Source organism: Pseudorasbora parva, chromosome 17, assembly GCF_024679245.1.
Source record: "Pseudorasbora parva isolate DD20220531a chromosome 17, ASM2467924v1, whole genome shotgun sequence".
In the NCBI taxonomy this organism is placed as follows: Eukaryota; Metazoa; Chordata; class Actinopteri; order Cypriniformes; family Gobionidae; genus Pseudorasbora; species Pseudorasbora parva.
In genome coordinates, this window is record NC_090188.1 from 14,823,260 (window position 1) to 14,839,116 (window position 15,857).

A 15,857-nucleotide genomic window follows, 5' to 3' on the forward strand; every position below is an offset into this window, starting at 1 on the left:
TCCCAGGATGTCCTTCGATAAAGAGTAGGGGTGTAACCCCGGCATCCAGGCCAAATTTGCCCATTAGCCTCTGTCCATCATGGCCTCCTAATCATCCCCATATAATGATTGGCTTAATCACTCTGTCTCCTCTCCACCAATCAGCTGGTGTGTGGTGAGCGTTCTGGCGCAATATGGCTGCCGTCGCATCATCCAGGTGGGTGCTGCACATTGGTGGTGGCTGAGGAGATTCCCCTTTCAATGTAAAGCGCTTTGGGTGTCTAGAAAAGTGCTATATAAATGTAATGTATTATTATTATTATTATTAATTTAAACAACAGAAATGATATAGTAAATCAAAAGTTATCCAGGTATAATGCCATGATGTATTAATGCCACTGCACACCTCCACAAGTTTGGCTGTTTTCAGAAAGAATCGGTACAGCATGTAACTAAAGACTGTTCAGAGATATGAGGGATGCAATACTACTCTATAGGTACTACTCTATAAGTAGTGTGTACCCTTTAAAGAAGACTCAGCAGATTATTTAGAAGACTTAAATAGAAGTTTAAGTTTACTGTAAAGCAAAAGTACATTTTTATTTTTATTAAATTACCATTTCATTTTTAAATATAAATATATAGTATTTTACAAAATGTCTAACCAAGTTGAGTTCCAAATTTTAAGGTTGATATCACAAAAAGTTTTTTTTTTTTTTTTAAATAGCGGCTGACGCATTGTCCTATCACAAATTAATATATTTCTGTCACAATATGACTTCCATCACAAAATAGTGGTGAAATATTCACAAAAATGTTTTTTTGATGAAAATTATTCACTCATACTAAATGAAACATTGAACCACAGAGTTAAATTTCCCATTCATTGTAATTCCATGGAGAACAAAATCAACACATAAGGCAAAATGTCTCCTTTTGTATTCAACAGCAGAACACAAAATCATATGCATTTGAGCAAATGATTACAGAATCTTCATTTGTTTGGGTGAACTATCCCTTTAATTCATCCTGAAAGTTACAGGTCGCTTGATGCATTAAGGAAACGTGTTTTCAAATAAAAGAATCGACATCCTCTTGAAGAGGCACACTTGTACTTCTGTTTTGAAGTCATTATGTGGCCCTTTTCCCTTCCTCCCCCTTCCACCGCTTCCCTCCTCACCAGCTAAAATAAAGAGGTGGCTTCACAGGCAATCTCGGCCTTGTTTGTGTAAGGTAATTACTACTCGTCCTCCCATCCCACCAGTTCTGATGATGCATGAAAAATAACCGTTCCCCTACTTCAATCACAGCCGAGGAAAGAGAAGAGAGAAAAGGGGAGCTGAGAAAAGTGGAGGAGGGGGGTTTGAACCAGGAGACGGAGAGAAAGAGAGAAAGAGGGTAGTCTGGGAGCGACGCACACTGCTCCCTCCTCGTTTCTGATTAATTAGTTGGAGTTGGTAATCAGTTTAATAAGGCTGGAGTTGCTGGTGAGAGGTCCCCTTTGGCTGGGACTCGCTAAGCTGAACGGGGAGACCAGGGCCCTGCCATTCTTCCATCAAGTAAACACACAGCCCCTATTTACATAAACAGTTGTTTCTTTTCTCTTTCTTACTTTGAATGTGTGTGTGCGTGTGCGAGCGTTTGCATGCGTGACCCTGCTTTATTGGGACGACCTGCAAGCCTCCCACCACTGCCCGAGTCACTTGCAATGTGGGGGCAAGGCAAATTCATGAATTTTTCAGGGGATTTATACACTAATTAAATCTGGGCTTTCCAAAAGAATCGCGGAGCAGAGCGCCGGTACTGGTTCCTGCGCACACAACAGAGGCCTAATGCTGTTAAGCCTCATGACGTCAGATATTTAGCATTCAGCCTTCTAGTTTGTTTGTGAACAAGCTTAGTTTAGAGAAGCGAGAACTTCATTTAGTCCACTTTTTCCTCTCAGACAAAAAGGATTAATGCAGGCATGCATTATATCAGTTATAGTAAAGCTAATGAAATAGGCCCGTTTCGGTGACCATGCATCTGTCATTGGACTTTTAATAACTCCCAAGCTAGAAATACTTAGTTGGTTTAAGTACACCAAGCCAAAACTTGTTGATGATTTTAGCTGCCAGACTGTAAATATGTTTTAAAACTTACGAATCTGGGAGGAAATAAATTGGCTACACCTGTTTTTACAAGTTATGAGATACAATATATTGATCTACACAACACGGCCATTCAAAAGGTCAAAAATTTGGGGTCGGTACGATGTAATTTTTGAAAGAAGTCTCTTATGCTCACCAAGGCTGCCTTTATTCGATCAAAAATAGTCAAAAAATAGTTACAATGTGAAATATAATTATATATATATATATATATATATATATATATATATATATATATATATATATATATATATATATATATATATATATATATATATATATATATATATATATATATATATATATATATATATATATATATACACACACACACACATTTATATGGATTATATGGAATCTGAAACCACAGCCACCATTCATTTTCATTGTATAGGGGAAAAAAAACACTTCTTTAAATAAAATGACAAAATTACTAATTAAATATTTTGCATTATTTTATCAGCAGTAATGGAGGTGAGATAAATAATGCATGGTGACTGACCTGCTTGGGTCAGGTTTTCAATTGTTTCTGTTAAAAGCTGATACATGATTAAATTAGGGCTGTCAAACAATTAATCATGATTAATCATACCCAAAATAAAAGTTTGTGTTTACATAATATATGTGTGCGTACTGTGTATAATTAATATGTACATTTTAATACACACACATACATAGCCTATGCATATGTATATATTTAAGAAATATTTGCATTTATTTGCTGAATATATTTATAATATTTATATTATATATAAATATTAAAATATATTGGTAAATATATACATGCGTGTGTGTGTGTATTTATATATACATAATAGTATGCACACATATATTATGTGTAAACAAACTTTTATTTTGTATATCGTTAATCGTTTGGCAGTACTAAAATGAATAGGCCTATATATATATATATATATATATATATATATATATATATATATATATATATATATATATATATATATATATATATATATATATATATATATATATATATATATATTGCTCAAATGCATATGATTTTATATAAAATATCTTGTTTCCCATCAAATTGACTAAAAAGTTTTTTTTTTGTAAAATTCAAAAATAAATTGTGTAAAACAAAAACAAAATGTGTAAAAATGATCACTGCTCGGACATTTGGCTAAATTACTCACAGAGAATAAATTAAGTCATGGAGTTCCAAACCACATGAGGGTGGGTACATTTTCAAAGATTTGCTTCACCCCAAAATGTGCATTTTTGGGTGAAGTATCCCTTTAAAATCACTAACCTTTTTATATAATGGTCAGGTTGAATACTCACAGATGCACATACTAATATCGGCAAGACTTTTAATTTAAAAGGACGACTGCGACTTGTGAATTAAGAAATCCGAGTTGCACAAATGATTGCAAATATTCCAAACAACTAAATTACAGCTCATCCCCTCAGGACCAGCTCTTTCACACCATGAAATATGTGATTTGTGTTATTCAGTTTCTACCTCTGAGAGAAAACAGAAAGTTCAGCATAGTTCCTACCCAAACTTGTGGTGCAAAGCCTTTGATAAGGGACTACCTCATAAACTCTGCAGTTAATGATAGTGTGCAGTTACAACACATATCCAGTCAAGAAGCTGATAGTGCAAAGAAATAATTTAAGCTGTGTTAAGTGGCCTATTGTCATTCAAATGATAAATTATGCTTGGCAGAGGTTTTAGAATGGCTTTTACAAAGCATTGCTATTGTTTGTGCTGGGACAAGGTTTTAGGCAGCTAGAAGTGAGGGAATTACTTTAGAGAGTTGTGCAAAGTTCCTAAGGGTTCGGAGACAAATTGGTTCAACACTCATCAGGTCTACGCTGAAAGTATAAGCTCAGCCCTCGACATGAAAACACTGACACTGCCATAACTCGGAGGAGCGCGGCTACAAAACACCGCCACAGACTTACAGCTACTCCAACAAATTTAATGACCCAGTTGATTATAATACATGCACGCTAAACTGTTTCGCTTGCTGCCAAGTGTAATTTTCAGACATTCGTTAGAACTTGCTGATACACTGACCTATCCGAATTTGTTTTGCCAAGTCTTTTACTGCTAAAAAAAAGCATGTTTTCCTTTCATTTTTTTCTCAGGGATTTCTTTAAACCTGTTTGATGGCATCTTTCTCATCATCAAAGGCTATTTCAGAATGTGTTTCAAGATGCTATGACAACAAGGCCCATTAATGGGTTATTTCTAATCAAGCTAACGTTTGTATTTATTAGCCGGGGAAAGAAATACCTTCTTCTGCCATGCAGACACTGAATCCCCAATGAAAAAGGCAAAAGATTTCATTCGACTTCCAAAGCATGGGTCACTTCGCCGTACCGGCTACAAAGACAAATCAAGCTAATGGTAATTACGTCACTTAAGATGATTTGGGCAGATCCCCTGAAGGCTTTTGCGAGCGCTTAGTGTCCATTTGTAAGACAGGGGCATTTCTCTAGTTCGGTCAGTGGTGTCAGAGCCCTGAGGGTGAAGGTGAATCATTCACTGCAGGTGTGTTTACACAGCAGCGTCTTGACCATTGAGCGACTCTATGGCCGTTCTCACAGGGTCACTCAACGGAGCGTGTTCTGTGCAAAATGAATGAAAGTTCAATTCTCAGCAAAAGGAGGATTTGAACAAAACCTTATTTCTTTAAATTATAGGTCAACTAGTGTTTTAAAAGATACTGAAAATCCATATTTTGCTATAGTTGCGCAGATTACATTACATTTGTGTGCATTGACTAATTTCACTAAAAAGAATATGTAATATTCATGAAGATTAATTAATAATTCATTCAGATAACACGCAATATGTCATTATTTTTTTAATGATGAAAGAGTATTATGCCTGCGCATTCAGCATATTTGTTCTAGGGAACATTTATTTCATTTAAAGATATCATAATTTTAATTGGAAGTTCATTTCCATTTTGTTTCAAGAGTTATTTTTAGATGATTATAAGTGCTTTCAAAGAATAATACAATTTTCTTTTTTACATGTTGCCATATCCATTTCCAGTTAAAGTACAGCTTAGTTTAATTATATAGAAAATGCATTTATACTTTTTTTTTTTTTTAATCAGACCACTGTAGGTTGTCCTTGTTAACGGAGCATAAAGTAGATAAACACTTGAATATATCTCTTTTCTTTTCAAACGGCAATTTATCATGTATTTACCAAATTAATTTAAAGTTACAAATGTTCATAATTTGGCCTCTGCTCTCATTTTAGTTTACTGTACGTGACACAGATGGATAGAAGCTTGTTCTCAGAATTGTGAGATAAATATGAAATAATACGTTTAAATCTCGCAACTCTGACTTCTTTTCTCAGAATTGTGAGAATTTCATAATGGTGAGTATAAAGTAAAATTTGGAGGACTTTTTTTAAATTGCGAGTTTATATCTCACAATTAGGACCTTATAACACACAATTGCTTGGAGTCAGAATTGCCAAGTCAGAAAAAAAGTGATTTTTATAACTTGCAAATTACGACTTCATATCACGCAAGTCAGAATTGAAAGAAAAATATTTTTTCACAATTACTTTTAAAAAAAAATATTATTCTGTGGCAGCAACAAGCTTCCATGCAAATGACAAATGAGAGTGAGTTTCTGTAAAAGTCCCTGGAAACACATGTTCTCATTTAGAGCTTAAGACCCATATTTTTGAAGTAGGCAAGCCTATGGTCACATACACACACTGCAGCTAAATTCGGTTGTCAGTTCACCTTTTATTGCTTAATTCTGTTTTGTACACACACTGTTCAGTAATTTACAGGAGTAACAACCGTATTCTAGAACCCTAACTCCCGAAAAATGCAGGTAGTGACAACCTACGCGTACATTCGACCCGCTCCAGACACATCGGGTGTGCCTGCCCTCTTGGAAAGGTCAGCGTGTCAACACTCACAGTAAAAACCAATGACGGCACAACATTGTGTGGCTTCTGGTCGTGAAATCACCAAGATTTAGATTTTTAAAAAAACAATAAAGGAGAAATGAGATAAAGTATGTAAAGAGGAATCAGTATAGTCCTCATCTACTGCAGATTTCGATAATCACATGCGTCAAACTACAGTCGCAGACGCACAGCCAACTTGCTCTTGTGAGTTCAGACAGTTGTTTTGACCGTTCCAATATGGCTAACATAGTGGCCTGTAAAAACAGCTACTAATAAACCTTATTTAGAGCAGCCCCAGTGCCATGAAGGTATGAAACAAGTATGATGCACACATCCTGAAAAGTGAAGCCAAAGCGTATCGATGTCCCCCAGGTGGTCGGTCCCAGTATAGGTCAAAAACCCTACCCCTTCCTGTAATCTAATCGCGAGACAAACTTATCAGTCGCATTACACTTCAATTAAATTTGTGTCCAAAATGATGGTTTCTTTCATTTTAGGTAGATTTCATCATGCTAATGTAAATTCAAGTGTTCGTTTTAGTTAGTTAATTGATGCTATAAAAACGCGAGTGTGACATCTGTGTTTGGCAGTTGTGATTGACAGCTTCTCTGAGCAAAGTTTTCACTATGGGAACAATGGACTTTTTTGAAGGAGGGTTGCAGCTTTAGCTTTAATTTCAACATTTCCATAACTGTTTTTCATACAAACATAATGAGTTGCTCTGCAGTAAAATGTACTAGATACCGCAGGAGTGTGGGCGGGGTTTTGATATCACAGATCTACTTCCTGCTCTCTACTGCACAGTCTCAGGTCCCGAGGTCAATGCTGCGCAGACGCAGGTCCCAAATCAGTTGTCAGTGCCATATTCCGATATTAGCAGCTTCACTTTTCTACAGTGGAAGATAGTCTAGGAACGATGTCCTTTTTTGCAGTTTTTAATGGCATTCACTTTATAAAGCTCATAGATCACTTATAATTTACCACAGCTCATGTTAATCTTTCTTGTCTACTGAGAATTCTTAGAGAGATTATTTTGCAGTGTTTCGTCAGCAGAACAATAAAAAAACAAATGAAATAACAGTACAATCCAATGAAGAGATGTAAGTCTATCTAAAGCCTCACTTTCATTCCTGTTAAAAATCAAAGATGGATGATTAAAAATACATGAAAAATAGACATAGAATAGTAAGTGATTGTATTAATGGTTCACCTATTGACAAAAAAAAGATGCATCTTCAGATGTTTCTTAAAAACGGCTAAAGACTCGTCAGCTTGGGTTAAGTTAGGCAGGTTGGAACAGTCATGGTAAAAGTCCATGAAGTGATCTTGTGCCTCTGGATGGCACCATTAAGCGCCATTCTCTTGCAGAACACAAGTTTCTGAAGGGCACATCTGTATGTGTGGTGAAATCACAGCGAAAGCAGTACGAGACTTGTGTTGCCAGATCTTGCAACCAAATCAGCAAACAAGAATAAAACCACAAAAACGAAATAAATGGAAATAATTTATGTTAAAAATAAGACCGGAATTTCGCAACCCACACCATCTTTATAATTTCATAAACTCAATCGCTGTATAAGCCAAGCTTAAACAACAATTATAATACATTTATAATAAGTTTAAAGTTAAATTGCTGAACACGAGTCTTTTGCTCTCTTGTCCTCTTGTTGAGAAAAATCGGGAGCAAAAGCAGTGCACTGTGTAAACATGAGGCTTATTGTAATTCTAGACTAAAAGTTAGCATATAATTACAAAAACATTACTTGAACACAAACAGATTCAGTATTCATAAAAATGAATAGAATCAGTGAAATCCTATATCGGAATATAAACCTCCGATAATTAAATTATGTAGGCCTAAACAAAAAAAACAATTGTGTTTAATCTTACTTTATTGACCAGTGTAGGCTAACGTTACTTGCTGCCAGTGCTGACCTTCGATGATTCAGTCAAACCACAAGTAAAAATGACTAGATTTTTTTATTTATTATTAGTTAAAGTCCCTGTAAAGGCAATTCGCAAGTTACTGTCAGTAGGCCTACGTTAGTTACAACAGCAGCATACAACTAAAAAAACAGCCTACAAAACAAAAGCGATGATATCTAGAAGAGGTGGATTAATTTTGTGAACAGCTACCTTGATGGAGAGCTGAGAATCACCGACTATCTCCCGCCCTGACCTTTATCTGATGCGGTGCCGTAGTAAAGCTTGACGGTGGAGATCCACTTTTGCGACACGACTGAAGCGTGATGTTGTGAAGCTTCCCGTCATTTGTGCGTACAAATCGGTTTAAATGCAGCGCTGCCTTCCCGGAATGCTTTTTTTTTTTTTTTTTTGTCTTCCCGGAATGCTATGCGAGCGCTGAGGAAAGCTATGCGATAAAGTCGCTTGACGTCTCCCATAGGAATAAAGTGGAGCACGGCACGACAGAAATGTTGCACGGACAAGTGGATCTGCACCTTGAGTCTTATGGCAGCTTTCCCGCAAGTGGCCGTGGTTGAGATCCGGCGCAGAAAATGCTGCTTATGTTTTCAAGATTTTGAAATGCTATTTTATTTTATTTGACAGTTTTTTATAATTCAAATTTTGCTGAGTGGTTAATAACAAATTTGCCTGTGGTGTGACATACTCAGAACACATGTTTAATTTTGGCTTGGTTTAATATAAACATTTTGGTGTGAAAGTGCCTTTACATTTGCCCAAAAATATTTTAAAAAAATGTGTTATAAAAAATAAAGCCCAGCTCAGGTGAGGAAAAAGTAACTCAAAAGTAATCTAACACATTGCTTTTCTTAAAAAGTAACTAAGTACTGCATTTAGTTACTGTTTAAGGGTATAACGCATTATTGTAATGCATTACTTTTCAAAGTAATTTTTCCAACACTGGTTACCACTGTGTCAATCATCACAGTTTTCTGGAGTCAATCATATTCTGTACACACATGGAATGATCATTTTGGGGACTTGCTCCCATATTTAAATGCAGTTGATCTCTCCTGAAACTTTACAATGTGTACGTGTAGTTATTTAAGCAAGCCTTATAAACATACCCATCTAAAACTATTACATAAGACACAAACACTAAATGCTTTATCTGTACATATATATCTGCCCTCATCATTCAAAATGTGTAGATCATTTCAGAAAACAATCCATCTAATGCTTTTGAAATACTGCCTCTAAAGTAACATAAACAGTCCAACTCATTTTCTCATTTGACTCTGTAACGAGTCTATTTTTTCTTCTCCTGACTGATTAAGAATCTTTTGTCTTGACACATATAATTATTTAATGAACGCAGCGACAGAATAAATGACACGTCTTTTGTGTTATTATTCTGAGCATCTTGACAAACAAGGCCCGCTGAGTGACCTCCTGGCCTCTCTCAAGAGCGATGATTACACTAATTAAAACCGCCAAACATCTGCGAGGGCCGCGGATACGGCGGAATTAAGCAGGTCGTTAAATCAACGGAGGAAAAAGTCAACATCCTCACAGACAGCTCCTCTTTCCCTGTGTTACAGTGAAATGAATGCTAGCAGTGCTCTTACACGCATTCAATTGTTTTGGAGCTACATTTTTTCCCAAATGGATGGATTGGTGTTTCTTTGTGAAGTCTGGTTAATCACACTGTTCGACATGCTAAACCGCTTATCTAGGGAATCTCGGCTGATTTTGTCCTCAGGGTTCCACTTGTAGTATTTCTGTTTACACGTTCTTTTCCTCAAGTGATGCAGGTTTCTAGTGAAGAGGGATTACCATGCCTGTATGTTCATGGAACCTGGATTTCAACGCATCGTGGCCGCGTTCAAGCATCTAATAGGATTGGATGTCACAGACTTTTTTATGTTATTCTTTTCCGAACAATAATCATTTTCCCCCCTTAAGTGTTTCAACATGTGCATCAAGAGTTTCTCCTCTGCGCTTCACAACAAATCAACACGGGTCAGGGTGCAAGCCTGGCCTGCAGTAAAGAAACGCTACACAAGCTGCAAAGCTACACGAAGACTTCGAAAAGCGGATTGTCCTGCTTTAAATGCTACAAACACACAGCTCAAGGCTTTATGCCATCTTCAAAGAGATTAATAGACTGAGATGCTTTTGATAGGGAACCGAGCCGTCAAGCAACCCCTCTAAGCGGAAGGACGGTCATGTTCTCTGAAAGCCGGTCTCTGGAACATTCCCTCATGGTGAAATGGTTTATGTATGCGACCCGAGACTAGTTTCTCAGCAAATGCATGTTCCTTCCGGACTCCTGGAGGACATGGGATTACTGTAAATGATGTACAGGTTATTTTCAAAAGGCTGAGGAGTGTCACAAATCATTGCTCAGTTTTTAACTGGAAAAAATAAAACAATTTGATATTTTCAGCATTGGCTTTAAATGACCAAAACGCTGCACCACAAAAACATTGGACAGCTGTAACATTGTACACTGCTGATATTAAGATATTAATACTCTAATGACTGCTAGTTGACATGTAGTTGCAACATTACTTATAGTTAGTGGAATGTCTAAGTCATCAAATTGTTTGAGCCTCCTTTTGATTATTTTTATGAATAGCTAATTCAGTGGTTACAGAATCTGACACTTACTGAACAAGTTATTATTTTCAGTCATATATGGATAAATATACAGTCTTGTTCAAAATAATAGCAGTACAATGTGACTAACCAGAATAATCAAGGTTTTTAGTATATTTTTTATTGCTACGTGGCAAACAAGTTACCAGTAGGTTCAGTAGATTCTCAGAAAACAAACAAGACCCAGCATTCATGATATGCACGCTCTTAAGGCTGTGCAATTGCATTGGGCAATTAGTTGAAAGGGGTGTGTTCAAAAAAATAGCAGTGTGGCATTCAATCACTGAGGTCATCAATTTTGTGAAGAAACAGGTGTGAATCAGGTGGCCCCTATTTAAGGATGAAGCCAACACTTGTTGAACATGCATTTGAAAGCTGAGGAAAATGGGTCGTTCAAGACATTGTTCAGAAGAACAGCGTACTTTGATTAAAAAGTTGATTAGAGAGGGGAAAACCTATAAAGAGGTGCAAAAAATGATAGGCTGTTCAGCTAAAATGATCTCCAATGCCTTAAAATGGAGAGCAAAACCAGAGAGACGTGGAAGAAAACGGAAGACAACCATCAAAATGGATAGAAGAATAACCAGAATGGCAAAGGCTCAGCCAATGATCACCTCCAGGATGATCAAAGACAGTCTGGAGTTACCTGTAAGTACTGTGACAGTTAGAAGACGTCTGTGTGAAGCTAATCTATTTTCAAGAATCCCCCGCAAAGTCCCTCTGTTTAAAAAAAAGGCATGTGCAGAAGAGGTTACAATTTGCCAAAGAACACATCAACTGGCCTAAAGAGAAATGGAGGAACATTTTGTGGACTGATGAGAGTAAAATTGTTCTTTTTGGGTCCAAGGGCCACAGGCAGTTTGTGAGACTACCCCCAAACTCTGAATTCAAGCCACAGTACACAGTGAAGACAGTGAAGCATGGAGGTACAAGCATCATGATATGAGAATGTTTCTCCTACTATGGTGTTGGGCCTATTTATCGCATACCAGGGATCATGGATCAGTTTGCAAATGTTAAAATACTTGAAGAGGTCATGTTGCCCTATGCTGAAGAGGACATGCCCTTGAAACGGTTGTTTCAACAAGACAATGACCCAAAACACACTAGTAAACGGGCAATGTCTTGGTTCCAAACCAACTAAATTAATGTTATGGAGTGGCCAGCCCAATCTCCAGACCTTAATCCAATTGAGAACTTGTGGGGTGATATCAAAAATGCTGTTTCTGAAGCAAAACCAAGAAATGTGAATGAATTGTGGAATGTTGTTAAAGAATCATGGAGTGGAATAACAGCTGAGAGGTGCCACAAGTTGGTTGCCTCCATGCCACACAGATGTCAAGCAGTTTTAAAAAAACTGTGGTCATACAACTAAATATTAGTTTAGTGATTCACAGGATTGCTAAATCCCAGAAAAAAAAAAATGTTTGTACAAAATAGTTTTGAGTTTGTACAGTCAAAGGTAGACACTGCTATTTTTTTGAACACACCCCTTTCAACTAATTGCCCAATTGCACAGCCTTAAGAGCGTGCATATCATGAATGCTGGGTCTTGTTTGTTTTCTGACAATCTACTGAACCTACTGGTAACTTGTTTGCCACGTAGCCATAAAAAATATACTAAAAACCTTGATTATTCTGGTTAGTCACATTGTACTACTATTATTTTGAACAAGACTGTATGTACCTTTACATATACACACTACCACTCAAAACTGAGTGGTTGGTAAAATGTTTCAATGTTTTAAAAGATTATATAAGTGTCATTTTGGCATCATGTCTCAGCTTCATCGCTGTGTTAAACAAAAAAAGATTTCATCTATTGATGTGAAATTAATAACTTTTATCGGGATGGTCTGAAGATCAGACAAAACGGCCTAGAAGGAGTTTGAAAAAGTAGGTTTTTAACTAATAACAAGAGAGGAAGTTTTACCAAATATGGGAAAATTGATATCTATGTTCTCAGCACTAGCCAAGGGTTGTATTATGACCAGTTTCATTATAATAGGCTAATTTATTCAAAACTTGAATGACTATAAGCCTTTTTGTAAATGTTGTTATACATTTTGACCACATGGTGGCGCTGCCCCAAAACTTGTTGATTACCTTCAGGGCATGGTGCAGAAGACACATAAGTTTCGTGACAAAATTGCTAATGCATTCGTAAAATACAGCATTTTAAGACAAAATTAAAAATGGCCGACGGATATGGGATAATTGGATATTTTTTGACTCAGCATGACGTCCCAAATCTAACAAGACCACTTTTATGATTTCTGGACAAACCCGTCAGAAGTTATAAGCCAAAATAGCCATTTTGTGTATCTACGTACGTGGACCAGTACGTGGCATTGTGCCGAAATGCTGCAGGTCACTTCAGATCGTGCTTGTGATGACGTACCAAGTTTGGTTTGAATATGATAAAGCATTGCAGAGATACAGCCTTAAGTGTATTTTTGCAACCGTTACATAAACTTTGTTTTCGCGCGTTTATCAAAAAAGATTTGCGGAATCAACTTGAATTTAATACATTTTTGTCTGCATAGTCTGAAGATGATCTGGTTCAATTTTCATGAAAGTCAGAGCATCGGCCTAGAAGGAGTTCGAAAAAGTATATATTTTTTAAAATTCAAAATGGCATGAAAATGTTCATGACGGAAAATGACGTCATAGGGTGCAATCGAATCACCATGAGCCAAAGGATCAAAGGACATTTGTTTCTAGCCCTTATGGTTCAAAAGTTATTAGCATAAACATGAGTGCAACTTTGGACAGGTGGTGGCGCTAGAAGGAATGAGTTAGAGAATAAAAATATGCTATAGTGACAGTTGGGACTATCTTCTATCTGTGTGCCCAATTTCACAACTTTTCCACAAGCGGTTCTATGGGCTGCCATAGACTCAAGAGCGGTAGAAGAAGAATAATAATAGTAAAGAACGGGAACGGATACAATAGGTGCCTAAAAAATTGCTGCCAAGACATTTCTTAAATCAATCAACCAATCTTACTGACCTCAAACATTTGAACCGTAGTATGTATATACAGTCAAACCAAAAATTATTCAGACACCAAATATTTTATTTTTACTAGTGGGTGCAGGACACTGTAGTTTATTTATATAAGTGAGGATAGCAAAATAAAGACATTTATATCTAAAAATTCATCATACACTGGACTACCAGTAAAACTGATAAAAATCTGGAACCAAAATTATTCAGAAACTTTGACCTGACAGCTGATTGGTTGATTGTAATCCATTACATCTCTCAAAGTTATCTGACACAGTTTAACTCTGAGTTCTTGATTTGTCATATTTTATTACCATTTTATAAACTTTAGCGAATAAACTGTGATAATGTGAGAAAATGTTGAATGTGTCTGAATAAATGTTGATTTTTTATAAATATATATACACACACCCCATCTGCAAAGACTTAAATTCTATCAAATAAATAGCTGGACTTCTATGACTAAAGGGCTGATTACAGTATAATTTGTATTTGCTTTAACTTTAAGCATCACTTATCACTTCAAGGCAAAAACTGACTGACGGTGTGTTTCATACCTTATAATTATAGATGTCTCTGGCAAACCTCACAACACTGTTGGAAACATTCTCCAGGATGTTGTGCAATGCAACAATAAAAATATTTTGTACAAGCCTTTGCGTATGCACCCAATCATTGCTACTGTAAATGTGTGTGAATTTCAGTCCAGTGGCATATAGCCGAACAGTGAAAATGTGTCATCTTTCAGCAGATGAGACATTCAGTGTGAAGCCTTCTGCAAGATGAGTGTAATTAGCACCTCATAGGTGATGACGTGCTCTCCTTAAAGACAAAAAGCCTAAAATGACTAATGCTTGACTGATGAGATGTGGTTTGACATGTTCTACACATAGTCTGGGATGTTTGTGACGCATATGGAAACATGCATAAATCAAAGTTTCATCAAGATATTGTAATGTTTTACATGCAGATCATCTGATTCCAGAAATGTACTTATAAATAGATCAATAACAGGTAAATAACTGATGTAATTGATATTGAATGTTTAGCCCCTACTGAAGAAGACTCTTATTTGCGTATTTGATCAGAAATCAACTTTAAAATTTAATTTGTGTTTAAATGTTTTTATTAGGTATTACAGCAGAAGATCAACTTTTTTATGCAAACAAATACAATTTACATCTTAACAAATATGCCTGAAAATAAATAAAAATAATGATATAATATAATAATTACCAGAAAATTTAAATAGGAATATTAATTAGTAAAATGTCTTTTGTTCCTGTGATGGCACAACTGAAGCCTTCAGTGTCAAATGATCCTTCAGAAATCATTCTAATAGGCGTATTTGCTTCTCACAAATAATTTCTTATTACCGATTATCTGAAAACAAAGATTCTACTTATTATTTTTGTGGAAACCAGTGATTTTTTTTTAATGCTCCAAGTTATAATTTAAACATTTATTCATGAAAACAAGTTCAAAAGCACAGTGTGTATTTGAATTATAACATGTTTGTAACAATGTAAACCTCTTTACTGTCACTTCTGATCAACTTTATTGCATCCTTGCAGCCCCCAAACATTTGAGGGTATTTCCCTGCAATTTATACATATACACAAACACACATATTGCACAATTTTTTATTCAGTTCATTCAATATGGTCCAGATGCGAGTCTACAGCAATCTCGTAAAAAAGACAAGATTTTAATAAGAAGGAATCATTGGCATGCAATCTTTAGGACTTTATATACTAAGTGATGTAACAACCCTAATTTGACTGATGTATTAAAGATGGCATTTACAACAGAGCAGTCCTTTCCTTTCAGCAAGATGTCTCCGTGGTAACTGGCAAGGCTGAAACCACACCCATTGCCTTAAGGCAGCACTGACAAGTTTGTGCTACAGTTGTCAGTTGGCTGTTGTCAGGGTGGGGATGTCAAAGCCCTAAAATTACAGATGTCTCCGCCTCAGGCCAAAAGAGCATAAATCAAGGGAGTGAGTCTCCACATTCCCGCTAATGACCTCACGAGACAAAGCTGTGGAGGTGGGATGGATGTTTTAAAAAGGAAGGTGCTCAGCATAAAGAATCATTCTGCTAAATAAAATATAATTATCATCTAAAATGAATGATTTACTCACCCTTTCTTGTGTGTTTTGAAACTCATATAACTTATTTTCTTCTGTCAAACACAAGAGAATTATGCCATTACTTC